We start from the raw sequence: 24,309 nt of genomic DNA, 5'->3' as shown, positions 1-24,309 counted from the left end.
ACGATCCTAAAAAAGTAAAAGTCGCTCAACTCTAGTCCTCACAGCACAGCTCACACATTTTTGTTTCCGCCTCCCTTCCAAGGTGGCAGGGGATCCTGCTCCTCCCAGTACCTTCTATATTTAAGTGCTGCTTGAAACCCATCCACTCAGTTTTACCATCATCCTTGCAGAGAGCAGGTGTGACCTCCATGGCCTCTCAGACTCATTGCACCTGTAGATTCTTAATTTTTGAAGGTTTGTACTTTCTAGGGGTTTTTCATCACAATTTATTTGGCTCGTTTTATGAATGAATAATGTAAAATTTGTGGATATTTTGCAAAAATAAGTAGGGTTTTCTTACAAATAAGAGGGTTTTGGCAGTAGTTGTAAAATTGGGGTACTTTTTGTTTTATTACGTTTATGGTTACTAAATGGTGCTTTTTGCATCTGATTTTGTGTACTCTCTTTTAATAAATCTTAATACATCCCTATGAAGGTCACTGATTACTTTTCGAGCCCATAAATTTAGATAATTAGATGTTATAGGCACTGCGACTGAACTCGGGAGTGCCAAAGATAGGCCTGACCCTGGGTTAAAGCAAATAGAATTGTAACTAATAATTCAGTATTGTGTTCCCACAGCAAGTGATAATCTTCGTAGCTGCTCTAATAACTGCTTTGGATTTTAAATGAATGGGGGCACACTCCCCACTCACTCAATAACTCAGCTCCTCAATAGGGTTTTTTCAAACATTTTTGTTTGCCCTATACCACCTATGTTTCTATTTGCACAATTTGATTTTTGCATTAAAAACTTCATAATCTTATGCTAGGTTACTAGTGTGGATTTTGTGAGTCTTGTGTTTTTGTGTAACTGTATAGGGCTGCGCAGTGTCTAAATGTGGCACTAACTGCATCCTGAACAGTAAAGTTCTAGGTCTGTTCAGGCACAGATCCCGAGCACGGACTTTTCCAGGAAATCTGTGTCACTGTTCTGGTGCGGTACTCTGGACATCGGGTGTTTCCCATGCTGTCATTTTCATGACAGAGTGAGAAACACCGTCAACTCTGATCAGTTGTAAGATCATTACAGCTGATCAGAGAGCTGCATTAGCCAGCAGCTGTGACCGGAGATAAACATATTACCGCCGGTCACAGAGGTGTCGGCTGATCTGAGTACTTTTCTCATCAGCCTATGCCTGCTATTGCTGATAACAGACAGCAGGCATCACTAATAGGAGTATTCATCAGCTGGTGCCTGTGCTATAAATAAATAATAAAAAAGTGGTTGTGGGGGTCTCTTCTATTTTTGATAACCAGCATGGCAAAACTGGCAGCTGCGGGCTGCAACCCTCAGCTGTCAGCTTTATTAAGACTGGTTTTCAAGAATAGGGGGGGGGGGGTTGCACATCATTTTTTACAATTATTTAAATAAATAATTTAAAAAAAGGTGTGGGGTTCCCCTCATTTTTAACAACCAGCCAAGCTAAAGCACACAGCTAGGGTACTGGTATTCTCAGGCTGGTAAGGGGCCAAGGATATTTATCTGATTCTTCCCACTTGCCCTGTGCTATGGTAAGTGAGGTTAATATTTGTGCAGTTGATGGCACCTTTGTATTGTCAGGTGACATCAAGCCCATAGGTTAGTAATGGAGAACTGTCTATAAGACGTCTATCCATTACTAACCCCATAGTGTCTGAAAATTGAGATTCTGGTTTTGGCTTTTATCCCAAGTCATGTGACAAGGCTTGCTGTAGAGTCAATATTGACTTTTAGGGTTGCTACTTCCTATAGGTGGCACTTGAGTTCCTGTCCTCTTCCTCTCTGTAAATACAATTTGTATATTTCCTAGAGGAGCATTGCAGTCTTCTCACCTCGGCATGTCCTTTATTTGAAATAAAAATGCACACCCTGTTTTACAAATGTATTTAAAAATAACAAACAATGTTATACTCAACTTCTGCCCTTTCCATTGAAGCCATTGTCCCCTGTAAAAAAAAATAAATAAAAATAAACAACAAAAAATACTCCCCTTATGCCTAATCCACCAGTGCCCATGTCCCCTGTAAAAAAAGATAAATAATAAACAACCGTATCCATCACCTGTGGGAAGTGAAGATGTCCCCCGCTGTAATCCATGTCTGCGATATGTGGTTTACAACCTGGATGGTGGCATGATGCGACCATCGAGGCTGAAAACCACAGGAGAATGAGGCACTGTGAGTGCAGCATCAGTGACTGGGGGTGACATCATCTAGGCTAATGCAAGTCACTGAGGCTGTGTTTCCAGTTCACTTCACTGTGAGCTGGGTCAATAAACTGTGGTTACCTCAGCGAGGTCACTGTTAGCACCGTGAAATGAAGTCTTATGAGGCAGCGCTGAGCTCAGTAAGTTCGCCGCAGTTCACAGTTAGAATTTTCTCATGGGAAACTGCAGTGAACTTACTGAGCTCAGCGCTGCACTGTAAGACTTTTTCTCACGGTGCTAGTGGTGATCTCACTGAGGTCACTGCAGTTCGGGGGATCTCTCACTGCAGCTCATTCTCCCCTGCTTCTCAGCATGAATGGTCGCATGATGCCATGCATGCTGAAGAGCACATGTTGCACAGATGGATTACAGCGTGCAACAGGATAGATTCTTTCTACTTCAGACAGGTGAAGGACATTTTTTTTTTTTACAGGGGACAAGGGTATCGGGGATTAGGCATAAGGTGAGTATTTTTGTTGTTTATTATTTTCTGTTTTGCTTATAGGGGGCAAGGGCATTAATAATAATGATAATAATAATAATCTTTATTTATAAAGAGCCAACATATTCCGCAGCGCTTTACAGTTTAACAGTTTCAAACACAGCAGTCATAGGTAACAACGCTAACAATACAATAAAGCAAAATAAGATGACCCTGCTCGTGAGAGCTTACAATCTACAAACCCCCCCAGATTGTAAGCTTGCCAGCAGGGACTTCACCCCTAATGTCACTGTTTAAAGTGTCTTAACTTGTACTGAATTTATTGTCTGTACATGTCCCCGCTTAATTGTAAAGTGCTGCGGAATTTGTTGCCGCTATATAAATAAAAATTATTATTATTATTATTATTATTCTTACACCGAGGTGGGAGAGATACAAAGTACAGTTGTGTATTTACAATTATGTATTTACAATGATGGTCCAGCCATCTTCAGGGGGTGGGGGGTAGATGGAGATAGTGAATGGGCTACACACACACACAAACATAACATGACTTTGATTACTGAATGTGATAGGTCACTCTGAACAAATGTGTTTTGAGCGAATGCCTAAAACTATGCAAATTGTGGATGGTTCTAATATCTTGGGGTAGAGCATTCCAGAGGATTGGCGCCGCGCGGGAGAAGTCTTGGAGTCGGGAGTGGGAGGTACAGATTAGTGCAGAGGTTAGTCGAAAGTCATTTGCAGAAACAAAAGAAAGAGCAGACTAGGCCAATAATGGTATGCACACCCACGAATGCTATAAACATATCAAACAATTTTATTTACACCTCAGAAAAAGACATGTACAGATAAAACCAATTAAAAAGGTCTAGATACAAGACCACATACCATCACCCCTAGATATATATGGCATAAATAAGCCTAACACGTAAAGAAATATAAGTACATAAATACAAAATATACATATATATGCAGCGTCTCCTATCCACAAAATATTCCCTCAGATCACAGAAAAGTATATAATATAACATATACTCAATTGAAACAAATAAAACAACCCAAGCATACCAAATGACCAATGGTCATACCATTTTTGCCCCCCCCAATAATGATGTCAAAATGAGTAATGCTCATGCATGAGAATAGTGATACCATAAACACAATAATGCAAGAGAGACAGGTAGAAAATACTATCCCTGGGGTTTAGAAATGAGCACACAGTGGGACCAAAGAAAAAATAATAATAATAAAGATCATGTCCCAGCGGTATACCTATATGGTCAGTGGTCAGTGGTCAGCAAGAATGCATAATAGAGAGCAATGCCCGGGAAGGACAGGAGACAAGTGCAGGGGTGAGGCAGCGAGCCCCACGCGTATTGCTGCAAGCGCAGCTTCGTCAGGGGAAGTGGAGTAACACATCCACCCTGAGGTATTATATACATAAACATAAGTGAATTAAGTACCGACCGGTGTGCAGTCAGGGAGCGCCGCGCCAGAGTGAATCGCCGCAGGATGCGTACCGGAAGTGGCTATAGCCGGAAAGTGCTGCCGTTGTCATGGTGCAGTTGCACATGCTGGACAGCAGCACTGGACATGAGGAGATCGCGCGTGCGCGGATATCATACATGAATTGCACGGGCAAATGTTCACAGCCAGAGAGAAACCTACATACCCAGTATATAATGAGCCTATGACATATACACACATATAGGTGAACGGCTAAATATGAGGATACTCAAAAAATATGAGTGTTTATATAATTACTTCATAAAAGGACAAATGAGATGAAATGAAATAAAGTCTGGTAGCACCGCTCACTTATATGATAAGATTTAAATGACAAAAAGATGAAAATGTATGCCAAGAGTCAAAATACACCCATTGGCCTACAGATATATGAATGGCCATATTTATCAAAAATGGAACAGGGAAAACAGTGCCAATTATGGAAAAATACTAAAAACAAAATATAATAATCTATTTAGCAATGGACTGGACTTCAAATAAGGAAAACCGTATTCATAATGTACATCTCCGAAGGCACTTGGTGATAATATACATAGTAGACTTAAGTTCGTCCGGATGGATGAAAACCCATATACCGGTACATCTTCACTGTATTCTGATCCCAGGCCTTTTTTTAGCGATGTAGATGCTCTGAGGGTTGACGGCCCAACATATATGTAGTTTTCTTGAATAAGAAAAAGTCTCATGACATATCCGGAACACCCTCAATGCCTCAAAACGCCATCAAGAGAGATGTGTCTCATAAACAGATATCCCCGAAATCCAGGATCCCAATAGACACTACATCTTGTCTTCATGACCACACAATCATCCATCATGATGCTCATCAAGTAACTCCCGGAGAATATAGGTTCCTGAGTGTTATAAACTCCAATGTCCAATTGGGTCCCCAAGCCATATACCCCATAAGGGGCAAGGAATCTCTTGAACAGCGTGGAACTCTAGAGAATGGAAACAAAGATCAGGCATATAAGAAAAACATGTGCAAGCGGTACAAATTTCAAAACGGGGGAAATGGAGGAGAGGCAGCAAGATGAAAAAACGTAGTAAGGGAATCCCCTTACACGAACATGCCTGCCCGACCCTTTTCACCCCAAAAATCCAGTAAATAAAAGATCTTCATTCAGTCCTAGTGGTGTTGTTGACCGAAGGTTGAAAATCCATCTGGATTCCATCCGAAGGAGCTGATTATGTGAGCTACCGCCCCGACCCTTGTATGGTATCTTCTGCAACCCCACAACCCTAATATTGGAGGTAGACCCCCCATGAATGGACAAGAAATGTGCTGCCACCGGGGTGAGGGGCTTACCCTTACGTTGGTCAGCAGCTGCCAGATGAATAGTGGACATGTGTTTCTGGATCCTCTTTCTGAGCTCCTGGGAGGTTTGACCAACATACGGTTTACCACATGGGCAGATAATAACGTAGATGACGTCCCTCGTCTTACAGTTGATGTAATGTTTCAGACGGTGGATGGATGAATCTAATGGATTAGAAAAAACATTTCTTGTGGGTGTCATGAAGGGACATACACTGCAGTCCCCACAAGGGAATGACCCCTTAAGATGAAGCCCCCTATTAAGCCTAATAGTGGGTCTCGAGAAATGACTATTAGTTAACAGATCTCGCAAATTGGGTGCCCATCTTGTCGCGAGTAGCGGTCTCTCGCTTGTTACCTCTGCCGTCTGAGAATCCGTCCTGAGAATGGACCAATGTCGGGTGATGATGGTCTTTACCTGATCCCAGCTGCTGTTATAATCCGTCACAAATCGGGTAACTTTATCCTGGCTGCGGGGTCTTGAGGTAAGTAGTGAAGCTTGGTCCTCACGTCGTGCTCTCTGAAAGGCAGATGAAATAACGCGTTTCGGGTAACCCCTTTGTTTGAATCGACTTGTAAGCTCACGCGCTTGCAACAAGAAATCAGTGTCATGTGTACAGTTCCGCCTTGCCCGCAAGAATTGACCAATTGGGACACCCACCTTAGTATGTGCCGGATGAAAACTACTGTATTCAAGTAGGGCATTAGTGGCTGTCGGTTTGCGGAACAGATCTGTTATCAGACGGTGACCTTCTACAGAAACCTTTAAATCCAGGTAAGTGACCGAAGTTGTTGATAGGGTCACATTGCGTTAGTGCAATCTGTTTAGCGCTAGCGCTAGCGGATTGCGCTAACGCAATGTTTTTAAAGGGTCGCGTTTCGGGGTCGCGTTAACGTCCCCGCTCTCGCAGATCCCCGATCTGCGAGAGCGGGGAACGGACCTCGGGCGCGCCGCGGACGCTGCAAGCAGCGTCCGAGGCGCGCTACAAAAGACCGGCGCGTCACTAGCGCGTGCTGAAAATGACACGCGCTAGCAATGCGCTGGTACATTGCTGGCAATGGGAGCGCTAACGGACGCGTTGCATGGCGTTAATTTCGCCGTGCAACGCTGTCCGTTAGCGCTCTGACCAAAACGCAATGTGACCCCAGCCTAAGACATGTGTGAGGAAAATGTTGTAGAAATTGGTATTAAGATCCTGCAGGAACTGAGCACATTCCAATTCGGTGCCAAGCCATAGAAAGAACACGTCATCGATATATCGATGCCAGTGACGCACTTTCTCCTGGAAGGTCACGGAGGGGTAAACTACAGTCTCTTCCCACCAGCCCAAAAAGATGTTAGCGTAGGCTGGCGCACATTTAGCCCCCATGGCCACACCGGACACCTGGAGTGCTGCGGAATTTGTTGCCGCTATATAAATAAAAATTATTATTATTATTATTATTATTATTCTTACACCGAGGTGGGAGAGATACAAAGTACAGGTGTATATTTACAATTATGTATTTACAATGATGGTCCAGCCATCTTCAGGGGGTGGGGGGTAGATGGAGATAGTGAATGGGCTACACACACACACAAACATAACATGACTTTGATTACTGAATGTGATAGGTCACTCTGAACAAATGTGTTTTGAGCGAATGCCTAAAACTATGCAAATTGTGGATGGTTCTAATATCTTGGGGTAGAGCATTCCAGAGGATTGGCGCCGCGCGGGAGAAGTCTTGGAGTCGGGAGTGGGAGGTACAGATTAGTGCAGAGGTTAGTCGAAAGTCATTTGCAGAAACAAAAGAAAGAGCAGACTAGGCCAATAATGGTATGCACACCCACGAATGCTATAAACATATCAAACAATTTTATTTACACCTCAGAAAAAGACATGTACAGATAAAACCAATTAAAAAGGTCTAGATACAAGACCACATACCATCACCCCTAGATATATATGGCATAAATAAGCCTAACACGTAAAGAAATATAAGTACATAAATACAAAATATACATATATATGCAGCGTCTCCTATCCACAAAATATTCCCTCAGATCACAGAAAAGTATATAATATAACATATACTCAATTGAAACAAATAAAACAACCCAAGCATACCAAATGACCAATGGTCATACCATTTTTGCCCCCCCCAATAATGATGTCAAAATGAGTAATGCTCATGCATGAGAATAGTGATACCATAAACACAATAATGCAAGAGAGACAGGTAGAAAATACTATCCCTGGGGTTTAGAAATGAGCACACAGTGGGACCAAAGAAAAAATAATAATAATAAAGATCATGTCCCAGCGGTATACCTATATGGTCAGTGGTCAGTGGTCAGCAAGAATTCATAATAGAAAGCAATGCCCGGGAAGGACAGGAGACAAGTGCAGGGGTGAGGCAGCGAGCCCCACGCGTATTGCTGCAAGCGCAGCTTCGTCAGGGGAAGTGGAGTAACACATCCACCCTGAGGTATTATATACATAAACATAAGTGAATTAAGTACCGACCGGTGTGCAGTCAGGGAGCGCCGCGCCAGAGGGAATCGCCGCAGGATGCGTACCGGAAGTGGCTATAGCCGGAAAGTGCTGCCGTTGTCATGGTGCAGTTGCACATGCTGGACAGCAGCACTGGACATGAGGAGATCGCGCGTGCGTGGATATCATACATGAATTGCACGGGCAAATGTTCGCAGCCAGAGAGAAACCTATATACCCAGTATATAATGAGCCTATGACATATACACACATATAGGTGAACGGCTAAATATGAGGATACTCAAAAAATATGAGTGTTTATATAATTACTTCATAAAAGGACAAATGAGATGAAATGAAATAAAGCCTGGTAGCACCGCTCACTTATATGATAAGATTTAAATGACAAAAAGATGAAAATGTATGCCAAGAGTCAAAATACACCCATTGGCCTACAGATATATGAATGGCCATGTAGAAATTGGTATTAAGATCCTGCAGGAACTGAGCACATTCCAATTCGGTGCCAAGCCATAGAAAGAACACGTCATCGATATATCGATGCCAGTGACGCACTTTCTCCTGGAAGGTCACGGAGGGGTAAACTACAGTCTCTTCCCACCAGCCCAAAAAGATGTTAGCGTAGGCTGGCGCACATTTAGCCCCCATGGCCACACCGGACACCTGGAGGTAGAAGCTCCTATCGAAAAGAAAAAAATTATGATGTAAAACAAATTTAAGAAGTTCCAAAAGAAACATATGGTGTCCTGGGCCCTCATGTTGTCTCAGATTCAGAAAAATGACAACGCATTAATGCCGTCCACATGGCTAATATTGGAATACAATGATTCCACATCGCACGTGACTAGATGGAATTCAGATGGTAAATTAATGTCCCGAATAATCTCGATAAAATGGGCCGAGTCTCTAACGTACGAGGGTAACATAGCCGCAATGGGCTGCAGAAAGAAATCAACGTAATGACAAGCTCTTTCACACAGGCTCCCAATACTTGAGACTATTGGTCGACCCGGGGGTCGTTTGTCGTCCTTGTGGATTTTTGGCAACATATAAAATGTTGCAATGATGGGATCCTCCACCCACATGTACCGCTTTTCATTAGGAGTGATAATGCCCAACTGGTTGGCCCTACATAATAAGGTCTGCAATTTGGACATAAAGACTCTTGTGGGGTCCGATGGTAACTTGTTGTAAAAGCGCCTATTGTCCAATTGTCTCCTGGCCTCCTCCTGATACATGTGGGTGGGCCAAAGGACGACATTGCCCCCCTTGTCTGCTTCCTTAATAATGAAGGTCCCATTATTTCTTAGATCATGAATAGCACGATTTTCAATAGCCGACAAGTTAGGAGATGTACTGACCTTGGGAACCATAGCCATAATGTCCCTCTTCACCAATTCATAGAAGATCTTAACCGCGGGGACCAGTGTGAAAGACGGTGCCCTAGAGGATTTGTTCCTATATGGAAATCTGTTGCCGGAAGTTGCTGATTGATTTTCTTCCAGTAGATCCAGTAGGTCCTGAAAGACCTGACGCTCATCTTGGGGGATGCTCCGTAAAATATCAGGTTTCTTATACATGACTTGAAAAGTGATGTTCCTGCAAAAGAGGTATAAATCCTTAACAAGTGTAAACTTGTCTACCTTATGCGTGGGAACAAACGTCAAGCCCCGCTGGAGAACCGACAGTTCCACCTGTGATAGAGAGTGGTTAGACAAGTTAATAACCTGTAGAGTGTTATTTGGTACCTCCAAGTCGGATGCTGGAACATCACCAATATCCATATGCTCTATTTGCGTCTGGTGGAATACTGGTGTCGATATGGTGACGTCCTTCCCCGGTAATGTGGTTGACGCTTTCTTGCTGGAATTCTTCTTTCGTCTCCCACGTCTGGTCCGTGGTCGGGCTCGCTCCCCGTTGAAGATAAAAAATCACTGGAACTAGCCCCTCTCAATGAGGGCTCAGTGCTTACAGGGAGAGTGGTGTTCCTATTATTGTAAGAGGTACCAGTTCTGGCATTACCCCTATGTTTCCATCTGTAGACATTTTGTTGCTCATAATCCATTTTGTCTCTCAGGAACTTCTTACGCTTGCCCGCGATAATGTCTGCCTCATATTTGTCCAATGTCTCTTTCAATTTAATTTTGAAAGCCACCACCTGTGTCTCTTCAAACTTGCTGAATCTGCCCTCCAATTCCTTGATCTGTATTTTAACAGCTGAAAATAACTCCCTATCATGTTCAATAAGCAAAGAAATAAGTATGTTGGAACAGCGTGTGAGGCCCTGCTCCCAAGTATGTTGAAAGGAAGCAGAGGGCTCCCAGGCTGGAAAGATGGAAATACGAAGACCCCTAGGCACAAACCCTGCCTTACAGTATTCCTCAAGGCTTCTCATATTCCACCATAACTTAATACCGGATCTATGGGCCTTGGTGAGATCTGAACAGAGTGCTGAGAAATCTGAAACAGGAGCAGATACCTCTGTTGTTTGAAACATACTGGAGGGCTGCACCAACCATGCGGCCTCTCTGGCATCCCAATCCATCACTGCACACCAGAAAACAATTCTACCCAAATATGTACCAAAAGATAAATCGGTACTACTTGCTATAATAAGACAGCAGGATATGCCAAAATACGCATGTGCTACCACTAGAAAAAATGCCCCAGAACAGGGCAAGAAAGAATCTGTAATACTATATATAAGTGGTGCACCCCTGCATAAATCAAGAGAAAGCAGGGTGCAAGACCTGGCCAGTAAACAAATAGTAGAAACAAAAGAAAGAGCAGACTAGGCCAATAATGGTATGCACACCCACGAATGCTATAAACATATCAAACAATTTTATTTACACCTCAGAAAAAGACATGTACAGATAAAACCAATTAAAAAGGTCTAGATACAAGACCACATACCATCACCCCTAGATATATATGGCATAAATAAGCCTAACACGTAAGGAAATATAAGTACATAAATACAAAATATACATATATATGCAGCGTCTCCTATCCACAAAATATTCCCTCAGATCACAGAAAAGTATATAATATAACATATACTCAATTGAAACAAATAAAACAACCCAAGCATACCAAATGACCAATGGTCATACCATTTTTGCCCCCCCCAATAATGATGTCAAATTGAGTAATGCTCATGCATGAGAATAGTGATACCATAAACACAATAATGCAAGAGAGACAGGTAGAAAATACTATCCCTGGGGTTTAGAAATGAGCACACAGTGAGACCAAAGAAAAAATAATAATAATAAAGATCATGTCCCAGCGGTATACCTATATGGTCAGTGGTCAGTGGTCAGCAAGAATGCATAATAGAGAGCAATGCCCGGGAAGGAGAGGAGACAAGTGCAGGGGTGAGACAGCGAGCCCCACGCGTATCGCTGCAAGCGCAGCTTCGTCAGGGGAAGTGGAGTAACACATCCACCCTGAGGTATTATATACATAAACATAAGTGAATTAAGTACCGACCGGTGTGCAGTCAGGGAGCGCCGCGCCAGAGGGAATCGCCGCAGGATGCGTACCGGAAGTGGCTATAGCCGGAAAGTGCTGCCGTTGTCATGGTGCAGTTGCACATGCTGGACGGCAGCACTGGACATGAGGAGATCGCGCGTTTTGACTCTTGGCATACATTTTCATCTTTTTGTCATTTAAATCTTATCATATAAGTGAGCGGTGCTACCAGACTTTATTTCACTTCATCTCATTTGTCCTTTTATGAAGTAATTATATAAACACTCATATTTTTTGAGTATCCTCATATTTAGCCGTTCACCTATATGTGTGTATATGTCATAGGCTCATTATATACTGGGTATGTAGGTTTCTCTCTGGCTGCGAACATTTGCCCGTGCAATTCATGTATGATATCCGCGCACGCGCGATCTCCTCATGTCCAGTGCTGCCGTCCAGCATGTGCAACTGCACCATGACAACGGCAGCACTTTCCGGCTATAGCCACTTCCGGTACGCATCCTGCGGCGATTCCCTCTGGCGCGGCGCTCCCTGACTGCACACCGGTCGGTACTTAATTCACTTATGTTTATGTATATAATACCTCAGGGTGGATGTGTTACTCCACTTCCCCTGACGAAGCTGCGCTTGCAGCGATACGCGTGGGGCTCGCTGCCTCACCCCTGCACTTGTCTCCTGTCCTTCCCGGGCATTGCTCTCTATTATGCATTCTTGCTGACCGCTGACCACTGACCATATAGGTATACCGCTGGGACATGATCTTTATTATTATTATTTTTTCTTTGGTCCCACTGTGTGCTCATTTCTAAACCCCAGGGATAGTATTTTCTACCTGTCTCTCTTGCATTATTGTGTTTATGGTATCACTATTCTCATGCATGAGCATTACTCATTTTGACATCATTATTGGGGGGGGCAAAAATGGTATGACCATTGGTCATTTGGTATGCTTGGGTTGTTTTATTTGTTTCAATTGAGTATATGTTATATTATATACTTTTCTGTGATCTGAGGGAATATTTTGTGGATAGGAGACGCTGCATATATATGTATATTTTGTATTTATGTACTTATATTTCTTTACGTGTTAGGCTTATTTATGCCATATATATCTAGGGGTGATGGTATGTGGTCTTGTATCTAGACCTTTTTAATTGGTTTTATCTGTACATGTCTTTTTCTGAGGTATAAATAAAATTGTTTGATATGTTTATAGCATTCGTGGGTGTGCATACCATTATTGGCCTAGTCTGCTCTTTCTTTTGTTTCTACTATTTGTTTACTGGCCAGGTCTTGCACCCTGCTTTCTCTTGATTTATGCAGGGGTGCACCACTTATATATAGTATTACAGATTCTTTCTTGCCCTGTTCTGGGGCATTTTTTCTAGTGGTAGCACATGCGTATTTTGGCATATCCTGCTGTCTTATTATAGCAAGTAGTACCGATTTATCTTTTGGTACATATTTGGGTAGAATTGTTTACTGGTGTGCAGTGATGGATTGGGATGCCAGAGAGGCCGCATGGTTGGCGCAGCCCTCCAGTATGTTTCAAACAACAGAGGTATCTGCTCCTGTTTCAGATTTCTCAGCACTCTGTTCAGATCTCACCAAGGCCCATAGATCCGGTATTAAGTTATGGTGGAATATGAGAAGCCTTGAGGAATACTGTAAGGCAGGGTTTGTGCCTAGGGGTCTTCGTATTTCCATCTTTCCAGCCTGGGAGCCCTCTGCTTCCTTTCAACATACTTGGGAGCAGGGCCTCACACGCTGTTCCAACATACTTATTTCTTTGCTTATTGAACATGATAGGGAGTTATTTTCAGCTGTTAAAATACAGATCAAGGAATTGGAGGGCAGATTGAGCAAGTTTGAAGAGACACAGGTGGTGGCTTTCAAAATTAAATTGAAAGAGACATTGGACAAATATGAGGCAGACATTATCGCGGGCAAGCGTAAGAAGTTCCTGAGAGACAAAATGGATTATGAGCAACAAAATGTCTACAGATGGAAACATAGGGGTAATGCCAGAACTGGTACCTCTTACAATAATAGGAACACCACTCTCCCTGTAAGCACTGAGCCCTCATTGAGAGGGGCTAGTTCCAGTGATTTTTTATCTTCAACGGGGAGCGAGCCCGACCACGGACCAGACGTGGGAGACGAAAGAAGAATTCCAGCAAGAAAGCGTCAACCACATTACCGGGGAAGGACGTCACCATATCGACACCAGTATTCCACCAGACGCAAATAGAGCATATGGATATTGGTGATGTTCCAGCATCCGACTTGGAGGTACCAAATAACACTCTACAGGTTATTAACTTGTCTAACCACTCTCTATCACAGGTGGAACTGTCGGTTCTCCAGCGGGGCTTGACGTTTGTTCCCACGCATAAGGTAGACAAGTTTACACTTGTTAAGGATTTATACCTCTTTTGCAGGAACATCACTTTTCAAGTCATGTATAAGAAACCTGATATTTTACGGAGCATCCCCCAAGATGAGCGTCAGGTCTTTCAGGACCTACTGGATCTACTGGAAGAAAATCAATCAGCAACTTCCGGCAACAGATTTCCATATAGGAACAAATCCTCTAGGGCACCGTCTTTCACACTGGTCCCCGCGGTTAAGATCTTCTATGAATTGGTGAAGAGGGACATTATGGCTATGGTTCCCAAGGTCAGTACATCTCCTAACTTGTCGGCTATTGAAAATCGTGCTATTCATGATCTAAGAAATAATGGGACCTTCATTATTAAGGAAGCAGACAAGGGGGGCAATGTCGTCCTTTGGCCCACCCACATGTATCAGGAGGAGGCCAGGAGACAATTGGACAATAGGCGCTTTTACAACAAGTTACCATCGGACCCCACAAGAGTCTTTATGTCCAAATTGCAGACCTTATTATGTAGGGCCAACCAGTTGGGCATTATCACTCCTAATGAAAAGCGGTACATGTGGGTGGAGGATCCCATCATTGCAACATTTTATATGTTGCCAAAAATCCACAAGGACGACAAACGACCCCCGGGTCGACCAATAGTCTCAAGTATTGGGAGCCTGTGTGAAAGAGCTTGTCATTACGTTGATTTCTTTCTGCAGCCCATTGCGGCTATGTTACCCTCGTACGTTAGAGACTCGGCCCATTTTATCGAGATTATTCGGGACATTAATTTACCATCTGAATTCCATCTAGTCACGTGCGATGTGGAATCATTGTATTCCAATATTAGCCATGTGGACGGCATTAATGCGTTGTCATTTTTTCTGAATCTGAGACAACATGAGGACCCAGGACACCATATGTTTCTTTTGGAACTTCTTAAATTTGTTTTACATCATAATTTTTTTCTTTTCGATAGGAGCTTCTACCTCCAGGTGTCCGGTGTGGCCATGGGGGCTAAATGTGCGCCAGCCTACGCTAACATCTTTTTGGGCTGGTGGGAAGAGACTGTAGTTTACCCCTCCAAGACCTTCCAGGAGAAAGTGCGTCACTGGCATCGATATATCGATGACGTGTTCTTTCTATGGCTTGGCACCGAATTGGAATGTGCTCAGTTCCTGCAGGATCTTAATACCAATTTCTACAACATTTTCCTCACACATGTCTTATCAACAACTTCGGTCACTTACCTGGATTTAAAGGTTTCTGTAGAAGGTCACCGTCTGATAACAGATCTGTTCCGCAAACCGACAGCCACCAATGCCCTACTTGAATACAGTAGTTTTCATCCGGCACATACTAAGGTGGGTGTCCCAATTGGTCAATTCTTGCGGGCAAGGCGGAACTGTACACATGACACTGATTTCTTGTTGCAAGCGCGTGAGCTTACAAGTCGATTCAAACAAAGGTATTACCCGAAACGCGTTATTTCATCTGCCTTTCAGAGAGCACGACGTGAGGACCAAGCTTCACTACTTACCTCAAGACCCCGCAGCCAGGATAAAGTTACCCGATATGTGACGGATTATAACAGCAGCTGGGATCAGGTAAAGACCATCATCACCCGACATTGGTCCATTCTCAGGACGGATTCTCAGACGGCGGAGGTAACAAGCGAGAGACCGCTACTCGCGACAAGACGGGCACCAAATTTGCGAGATCTGTTAACTAATAGTCATTTCTCGAGACCCACTATTAGGCTTAATAGGGGGCTTCATCTTAAGGGGTCATTCCCTTGTGGGGACTGCAGTGTATGTCCCTTCATGACACCCACAAGAAATGTTTTTTCTAATCCATTAGATTCATCCATCCACCGTCTGAAACATTACATCAACTGTAAGACGAGGGACGTCATCTACGTTATTATCTGCCCATGTGGTAAACCGTATGTTGGTCAAACCTCCCAGGAGCTCAGAAAGAGGATCCAGAAACACATGTCCACTATTCCTCTGGCAGCTGCTGACCAACGTAAGGGTAAGCCCCTCACCCCGGTGGCAGCACATTTCTTGTCCATTCATGGGGGGTCTACCTCCAATATTAGGGTTGTGGGGTTGCAGAAGATACCATACAAGGGTCGGGGCGGTAGCTCACATAATCAGCTCCTTCGGATGGAATCCAGATGGATTTTCAACCTTCGGTCAACAACACCACTAGGACTGAATGAAGATCTTTTATTTACTGGATTTTTGGGGTGAAAAGGGTCGGGCAGGCATGTTCGTGTAAGGGGATTCCCTTACTACGTTTTTTCATCTTGCTGCCTCTCCTCCATTTCCCCCGTTTTGAAATTTGTACCGCTTGCACATGTTTTTCTTATATGCCTGATCTTTGTTTCCATTCTCTAGAGTTCCACGCTGTTCAAGAGATTCCTTGCCCCTTATGGGGTATATGGCTTGGGGACCCAATTGGACATTGGAGTTTATAACACTCAGGAACCTATATTCTCCGGGAGTTACTTGATGAGCATCATGATGGATGATTGTGTGGTCATGAAGACAAGATGTAGTGTCTATTGGGATCCTGGATTTCGGGGATATCTGTTTATGAGACACATCTCTCTTGATGGCGTTTTGAGGCATTGAGGGTGTTCCGGATATGTCATGAGACTTTTTCTTATTCAAGAAAACTACATATATGTTGGGCCGTCAACCCTCAGAGCATCTACATCGCTAAAAAAAGGCCTGGGATCAGAATACAGTAAAGATGTACCGGTATATGGGTTTTCATCCATCCGGACGAACTTAAGTCTACTATGTATATTATCACCAAGTGCCTTCGGAGATGTACATTATGAATACGGTTTTCCTTATTTGAAGTCCAGTCCATTGCTAAATGGATTATTATATTTTGTTTTTAGTATTTTTCCATAATTGGCACTGTTTTCCCTGTTCCATTTTTGATAAATATGGCCATTCATATATCTGTAGGCCAATGGGTGTATTTTGACTCTTGGCATACATTTTCATCTTTTTGTCATTTAAATCTTATCATATAAGTGAGCGGTGCTACCAGACTTTATTTCACTTCATCTCATTTGTCCTTTTATGAAGTAATTATATAAACACTCATATTTTTTGAGTATCCTCATATTTAGCCGTTCACCTATATGTGTGTATATGTCATAGGCTCATTATATACTGGGTATGTAGGTTTCTCTCTGGCTGCGAACATTTGCCCGTGCAATTCATGTATGATATCCGCGCACGCGCGATCTCCTCATGTCCAGTGCTGCCGTCCAGCATGTGCAACTGCACCATGACAACGGCAGCACTTTCCGGCTATAGCCACTTCCGGTACGCATCCTGCGGCGATTCCCTCTGGCGCGGCGCTCCCTGACTGCACACCGGTCGGTACTTAATTCACTTATGTTTATGTATATAATACCTCAGGGTGGATGTGTTACTCCACTTCCCCTGACGAAGCTGCGCTTGCAGCGATACGCGTGGGGCTCGCTGCCTCACCCCTGCACTTGTCTCCTGTCCTTCCCGGGCATTGCTCTCTATTATGCATTCTTGCTGACCACTGACCACTGACCATATAGGTATACCGCTGGGACATGATCTTTATTATTATTATTTTTTCTTTGGTCCCACTGTGTGCTCATTTCTAAACCCCAGGGATAGTATTTTCTACCTGTCTCTCTTGCATTATTGTGTTTATGGTATCACTATTCTCATGCATGAGCATTACTCATTTTGACATCATTATTGGGGGGGGCAAAAATGGTATGACCATTGGTCATTTGGTATGCTTGGGTTGTTTTATTTGTTTCAATTGAGTATATGTTATATTATATACTTTTCTGTGATCTGAGGGAATATTTTGTGGATAGGAGACGCTGCATATATATGTATATTTTGTATTTATGTACTTATATTTCTTTACGTGTTAGTCTTATTTATGCCATATATATCTAGGGGTGATGGTATGTGGTCTTGTATCTAGACCTTTTTAATTGGTTTTATCTGTACATGTCTTTTTCTGAGGTGTAAATAAAATTGTTTGATATGTTTATAGCATTCGTGGGTGTGCATACCATTATTGGCCTAGTCTGCTCTTTCTTTTGTTTCTACTATTTGTTTACTGGCCAGGTCTTGCACCCTGCTTTCTCTTGATTTATGCAGGGGTGCACCACTTATATATAGTATTAGAAAGTCATTTGTAGAGCGCAGCGGTCGGCTAATCCGATAGACCGAAATGAGGGAGGAGATGTATGGGGGTGCCGCACTATGGAGAGCTTTGTGGGTGAGAACAAGTACTTTGAATTGTATCCTGTAATGAATGGGCAGCCAGTGTAATGACTGGCAAAGAGCGGATGCATCTGAGTAATGACTAGCCACATGGACGACCCTGGCTGCTGCATTAAGGATAGACTGGAGAGGGGAAAGTCGAGTAAGGTGGAGGCCAATTAGTAGAGCATTACAGTAGTCCAGGCGGGAGTGGATCAGGGCGACAGTGAGGGTTTTTGTTGTTTCCATGGTGATAAAAGGGCGGATTCTAGAGATGTTCTTTAGGTGTAAGCAGCAAGAGTGGGCAAGAGATTGTATATGGGAGGTGAAGGAGAGATCGGAGTCAACCATAACATCCAGACAGCGCGCCTGCTGCCGGGGTATTATTATGGTGCCACCCACGGAGAGGGAAATGTTAGATTTAGGGAGGTTAGTAGATGGCAGGAGCAGAAGAAGTTCAGTTTTGGAAAGGTTGAGTTTCAGATAGAGAGCGGACATGATGTTGGAGACTGCAGACAGACAGTCAGTGGCTTTCTGTAGTACAGCGTGGGTAAGGTCAGGGGAGGATGTGTATAGTTGTGTGTCATCAGCATAAAGATGATACTGAAAGCCAAATCTGCTGATAGTCTGTCCAATTGGGGCCGTGTAGAGAGAGAAGAGAAGGGGGCCAAGGACTGAGATCTGAGGTACCCCAACAGTGAGAGGAAGAGGAGATGAAGTGGAGCCAGAGAACAGAACACTGAAGGAGCGGTGAGAAAGATGGGAGGAGAACCAGGAGAGAGCAGTGTCCTTAATGCCAAGTGACTGGAGCCTAGAGAGTAGGAGAGGGTGGTCAACAGTGTCGAAAGCTGCAGAAAGATCGAGAAGAATGAGCAGAGAGTGGTCACCATTACGTTTTGCAGTCAGAAGGTCATTGGTCACTTTGATGAGTGCAGTTTCTGTCGAATGTAGGGGACGGAAACCGGACAGTGAAGGGTCTAGGAGGGAGTAAGTGGAGAGGTACCAGGTAAGGCGGGAGTATATCAGGCGCTCCAAGAGTTTAGAGATGAAGGGGAGATTGGAGACTGGTCTGTAGTTGTTTGTGCAGGATGGGTCGAGGGTGGGTTTCTTTAGTAATGGAGTGTTTGAAGGAGAAGGGAAAAATGCCAGAGGAGAGGGAGAGATTAAGGTGAGTTGTGACGACTGGAGAGAGAGACTGGAGGAGATGTGAGGGAATGGGGTCGGTGGTGCATGTAGTCGGACGAGAAGAGGAGAGGAGCCTGGAGACTTCTTCTTCTGTGATGGGTTCGAATGTGGAGAGTGAGCCAGGGGAAATGCAGGGAGGGATAGGAGTCACTGAACTTGGTGATTGGGAGCAGATTTCCTGACGGATATTGTCTATTTTCTCTATAAAGTGGGAAGCCAGGTCATCAGCACAAATGTCTGTGATAGGGGCTTGTGCTTTTGGCCTGAGGAGGGAGTGAAAGGTGTCAAAAAGTTTCTTGGGGTTGTTGGCTAGTGAGGAGATCAGGGTGGTGAATTAGGTCTGTTTGGCAAGGTGAAGGGCAGAATTATAGATCCTTAACATAAATTTGAAGTGTATGAAGTCTACTGGTGTGCGTGTTTTCCTCCATAAGCGTTCAGCACTCCTAGAGCATTGCTGGAGAAATCGGGTTTGCGATGTGAGCCAGGGCTGTTTCACTCTGTGTTTGGAGGTTCTGAGAGTGAGGGGAGCTACTTGGTCAAGGGTGCTTCTAAGAGTGTCATTGACGTGATGTACAGCCAGATCAGGACAGGAAAAAGAAGAGATTGGGGACAATGATGAGTGTAGGGAGTCTGAAAGTGTATGAGGGTTAATGACATGTAGATTTCTGACTGAATGGTAGGTAGGAGGGTGCTGGGGTGAGCGAGGATTTGTGAGCATGAAGGAGAGAATGTTGTGGTCAGAGAGGGGAAGCGGTGAGTTATCTAGGTAGGAGATTGAGCAGAGCCGGGCGAAAACCAGATCCAGGTTGTTACCATCTTTGTGTGTTTCAGAGGTTGAGAGCTGTGAGAGGCCTAGAGAAGTGGTTAGTGATAGAAGCTGGGATGCAGATGTGGAAGTGGGGCTGTTAATGGGAATGTTGAAGTCTCCCAGGATAAGGGTTGAGAGTTCTGAGGACATGAAGTGCGGCAGCCAGGCAGAGAAATTGTCCAGGAAGTGGGTGGGTGAGCCTGGGGGCCGGTATATGACCGCTACTCTGAGGGAGAGGGGACGGAAGATGATGGTGTGGACTTCAAAAGAAGGGAATGAGAGCGATGGAACTGGGGGGATGACCTGGAAAGTGCATTGTTGGGAGAGGAGTATGCCGACTCCTCCACCAGGTCTGTTTGTGGGTCTCTGGGAATGGGAGAATTGTAAGCCACCATGGGAAATGGCAGCAGGAGAGACAGTGTCAGAATCCTGAATCCAGGTTTCCGTGAGGGCCAACAGATTCAGAGAGTTTTTCAGAAAGTAATTGTGAAGGAAAGGAAGCTTGTTGCAAACAGACCGTGGATTCCAAAGGGCACAATTAAAAGAAGGAGATGAAGGAGTGCAAATAATATTAGTAAGATTGTTAAGGCTTTGATGTGAAGTATTGTAGGGGTTGAGGTTGTGGGATGGGGGACCGGGGTTGGGGGAGATGTCCCCTGAAATCAGTAGGAGCAGGAAGATAAAGAGCAAGTAGTTTTTGGAATTGTATGAAGTTTTTTTGTTTTTTGTGCAGTGTGTTTGGGTAAGTTGGACTGAGGATTTTCAGGAAGGTGAGAAGTGCATGGGAGCTGTACATGGGAGAGGGAAGGAGTGAGGAGCTGATGTATATGAGTCGTGATGGAGGGGGGATTGGTCGGTGTAAGTGGATTGCAAGGGAACACAGGAGGATAGGAATAAAGCACATGGATAGAAGGGAGTGCAGAGTGTGGGTTACCTGACTCCTGCCCTGACTAACTGCCATGGAATAACTGCTGTATCACGACGCTTATCTTCTGTGATGCTTTGCTTCTGGGATGCTTGCGTGCACCCCCACCTGCGTTCACCCCTAAGGATGGTTCTAAATATATAGTCCAGACTGCTGGGTCATAAGAGATGGATTGTGGGACCAGGGTGGGGATAATTTGGCAGCTGAAGCCAGCACACCAGGGGGTGGTTAAATGATCAAACACATTGTGGCTGGCAACATGCTATGACACCTTCCACCTGATAGTATCTAGAGTGGCCACAGTCATGGATATACATCAAACATTGAGTAAATCGGACAATGCAACAAATGAATTATACCAATCATTAAGCAGGCACATTAAAATATGTTGCTAGATGGTAGAGTGGCAGATGACAGACAGCAGACAGCAAGCAGAGGGAAGTTATACCATTAGAGTCTATTGCAGCAGATGACACAGCTAGCAGTGGTAGGAAGTTGCAACATTTAAATATATTGCAGGAGACAGAAAGCAGAGGGAGTTTATACCATTACAGTCTATTGCAGCAGATGACACAGCTAGCAGACTTAGGAAGTTGCACCATTTAAATATATTGCAGGAGACAGTAAGCAGAGGGAGTTTATACCATTACAGTCTATTGCAGCAGATGACACAAGATGACACAGCTAGCAGAGGTAGGAAGTTGCACCATTTAAATGTATTGCAGGAGACAGCAAGCAGAGTGAGTTTATACCTGTGTGAAGAGAGAAGATGGATGTTAGTTCTGTGCCATGGAATAACTGCTGTATCATGACGCTTATCTTCTGTGACGCTTTGCTTCTGGGATGCTGGGGTGCTGGGATGCACCCCTAAGGATGGTTCTAAATATATGGGCATTAGTGAAATTGGCATAAGGTGAGTATAAATTTATTATTTTTATTTAAAATAAAAGGAGTCTGTGTCTTTTTTTTCAATTAATGGACTTTATTCTGGCTTTGTGCTTATTTAAAAACTTACTATGGGGTTAGTTATGCATAGGCATCTTATGCACACTCACCAGTACTAACTTGTGGGCTTGATGTCAGCAGTCATTAAACAGCTGACATCAACCCCACAAATATTAGCCCCACTTGCTACCATCACAGGGCAAGTGGAAAGAGCAGGGCAAAGAGGCAGAATTGGTGCATCTAATACAGTTAAATGAAAAAGTTTGGGCACCCCTATTAATCTTAAGCTTAATGTTTTATAAAAATTGTTTTTTTTGCAACAGCTATTTTAGTTTCATATATCTAATAACTGTTGGACACAGTAATGTTTCTGCCTTGAAATGAGGTTTATTGTACTAACAGAAAATGTGCAATCTGCATTTAAACAAAATTTGACAGGTGCATTAGTATGGGCACCCTTATCATTTTCTTGTTTTAAATACTCCTATCTACTTTTTACTGACTTACTAAAGCACTTTTTTTTGTTTTCTAACCTCATTGAGCATTGAACTTCATAGCCAGATGTATGCAATCATGAGAAAAGCTACTTAAAGTGGCCACTTGCAAGTTGTTCTCCTGTTTGAATCTCTTCTGAAGAGTGGCATCATAGGCTCTTCAAGACAACTGTCTAATGATCTGAAAACAAAGATTATTCAACATAGTTGTTCAGGGGAAGGATACAAAAAGCTGTCTCAGAGATTTAACCTGTCAATTTCCACTGTGAGGAACATACAGTGGTAAGGAAATGCAAGAAAACAGGTACAGTTCTTGTTAAGGCCAGAAGTGGCAGGCCAAGAAAAACATCAGAAAAGCAGAGAAGAAGAATGGTGAGATCAGTCAAGGACAATCCTCAGACAACCTCCAGAGAGCTGCAGCATCAACTTGCTGCAGATGGTGTCACTATGCAACGGTCAACTATACAACCCACGTTGCACAAGGAGAAGCTGTATGGGAGAGTGATACAAAAGAATCCGTTTCTGCAAGCATGCCACAAACAGAGTCGGCTGAGGTATGCAAAAGCACATTAGGAGAAGCTAATTTCTTTTTGGAAGAAGGTCCTGTGGACTGATGAAACCAAGATTGAGTTGTTTGGTCATACAAAAAGGCGTTATGCATGGCGGCCAAAAAACACAGCATTCCAAGAAAAACACTTGCTACCCACAGTAAAATTTGGTAGAGGTTCCATCATGCTTTGGGGCTGTGTGTTGCCAATGCCGGCACCGGGAATCTTGGTAAAGTTGAGGGACGCATGGATTCCTCTCAGTATCAGCAAATTCTTGACAATAATGTTCATGAATCAGTGACAAAGTTGAAGTTACGCAGGGGATGGATCTTTCAGCAAGGCAATGATCCAAAACACCGCTCCAAATCTACTCAGGCATTCATGCAGAGGAACAATTACACTGTTCTGGAATGGCCATCCCAGTCCCCAGACCTGAAAATCATTGAACATCTGTGGGATCATTTGAAGAAGGCTGTCCATGCTCGGCGACCATCAAACTTAACTGAACTGGAATTGTTTTGTAAAGAGCAATGATCAAAATACCTTCATCCAGGATCCAGGAACTCATTAAAAGCTAAAGGAAGCGACTAGAGGCTGTTATTTTTGCAAAAGGAGGATCTACTAAATATTAATGTAATTTTTCTGGTGGGGTGCCCATACTTATGCACCTGTCAAATTTTCTTTGAATGCAGATTGCACATTTTCATTTTTCATTTCAAGGCAGAAACATTACTGTGTCCAACAGTTATTAGATATATGAAACTGAAATAGCTGTTGCAAAAAAAACAATTTTTATAAAACATTAAGCTTAAGATTAATAGGGGTGCCCAAACTTTTTCATATAACTGTATTATGTGCCTTTTCTCGTGCGGCTATTGCTGCTATTTATAGACAACATTTAAATCATTTTTAAAAAATGGTGTGTGCAGCCCTCTATTCTTGAAAATTGGCCATGATGAAGCTGACGGCTGCGGGTTACAGCCCACAGCTGTCAGTTTTGCCATGCTGGTTATCAAAAATAGAACAGACATACATCATTTAAAAAAAATAGTTTTTTATAGCTCAGGCGCCCACTGATAAATACTCCCATCAGCGGCCCCTGCTCTCGTTGTTGTCAGAGAGTAGTACTCACATCAGCTGACGCCTCTGTGACTGGCAGTAAATTTTTAACCGCTGATCAGAGTTGCTGGCTCACTCAGTTCTCTAACTGGCGGTAATGAT

At 43.5% G+C, this 24,309-nt stretch overlaps 1 long non-coding RNA gene across 1 annotated transcript; it reads right to left on the bottom strand.

Moving 5' to 3' along the window:
- Positions 1-4,675: 4,675 nt before the first annotated feature.
- LOC138680884 (uncharacterized) lies at positions 4,676-6,165 on the bottom strand. Its single transcript, XR_011321822.1, has 3 exons — positions 5,937-6,165; positions 5,510-5,683; positions 4,676-5,141 (listed from the first exon to the last, which is right to left on the bottom strand). It is a non-coding gene; the product is annotated as an uncharacterized lncRNA (long non-coding RNA).
- Between the last annotated feature and the right edge of the window lie 18,144 nt (positions 6,166-24,309).

Source organism: Ranitomeya imitator, chromosome 5, assembly GCF_032444005.1.
Source record: "Ranitomeya imitator isolate aRanImi1 chromosome 5, aRanImi1.pri, whole genome shotgun sequence".
NCBI lineage: Eukaryota > Metazoa > Chordata > Amphibia > Anura > Dendrobatidae > Ranitomeya > Ranitomeya imitator.
This window is presented reverse-complemented; position numbering and strand designations above follow the sequence as displayed.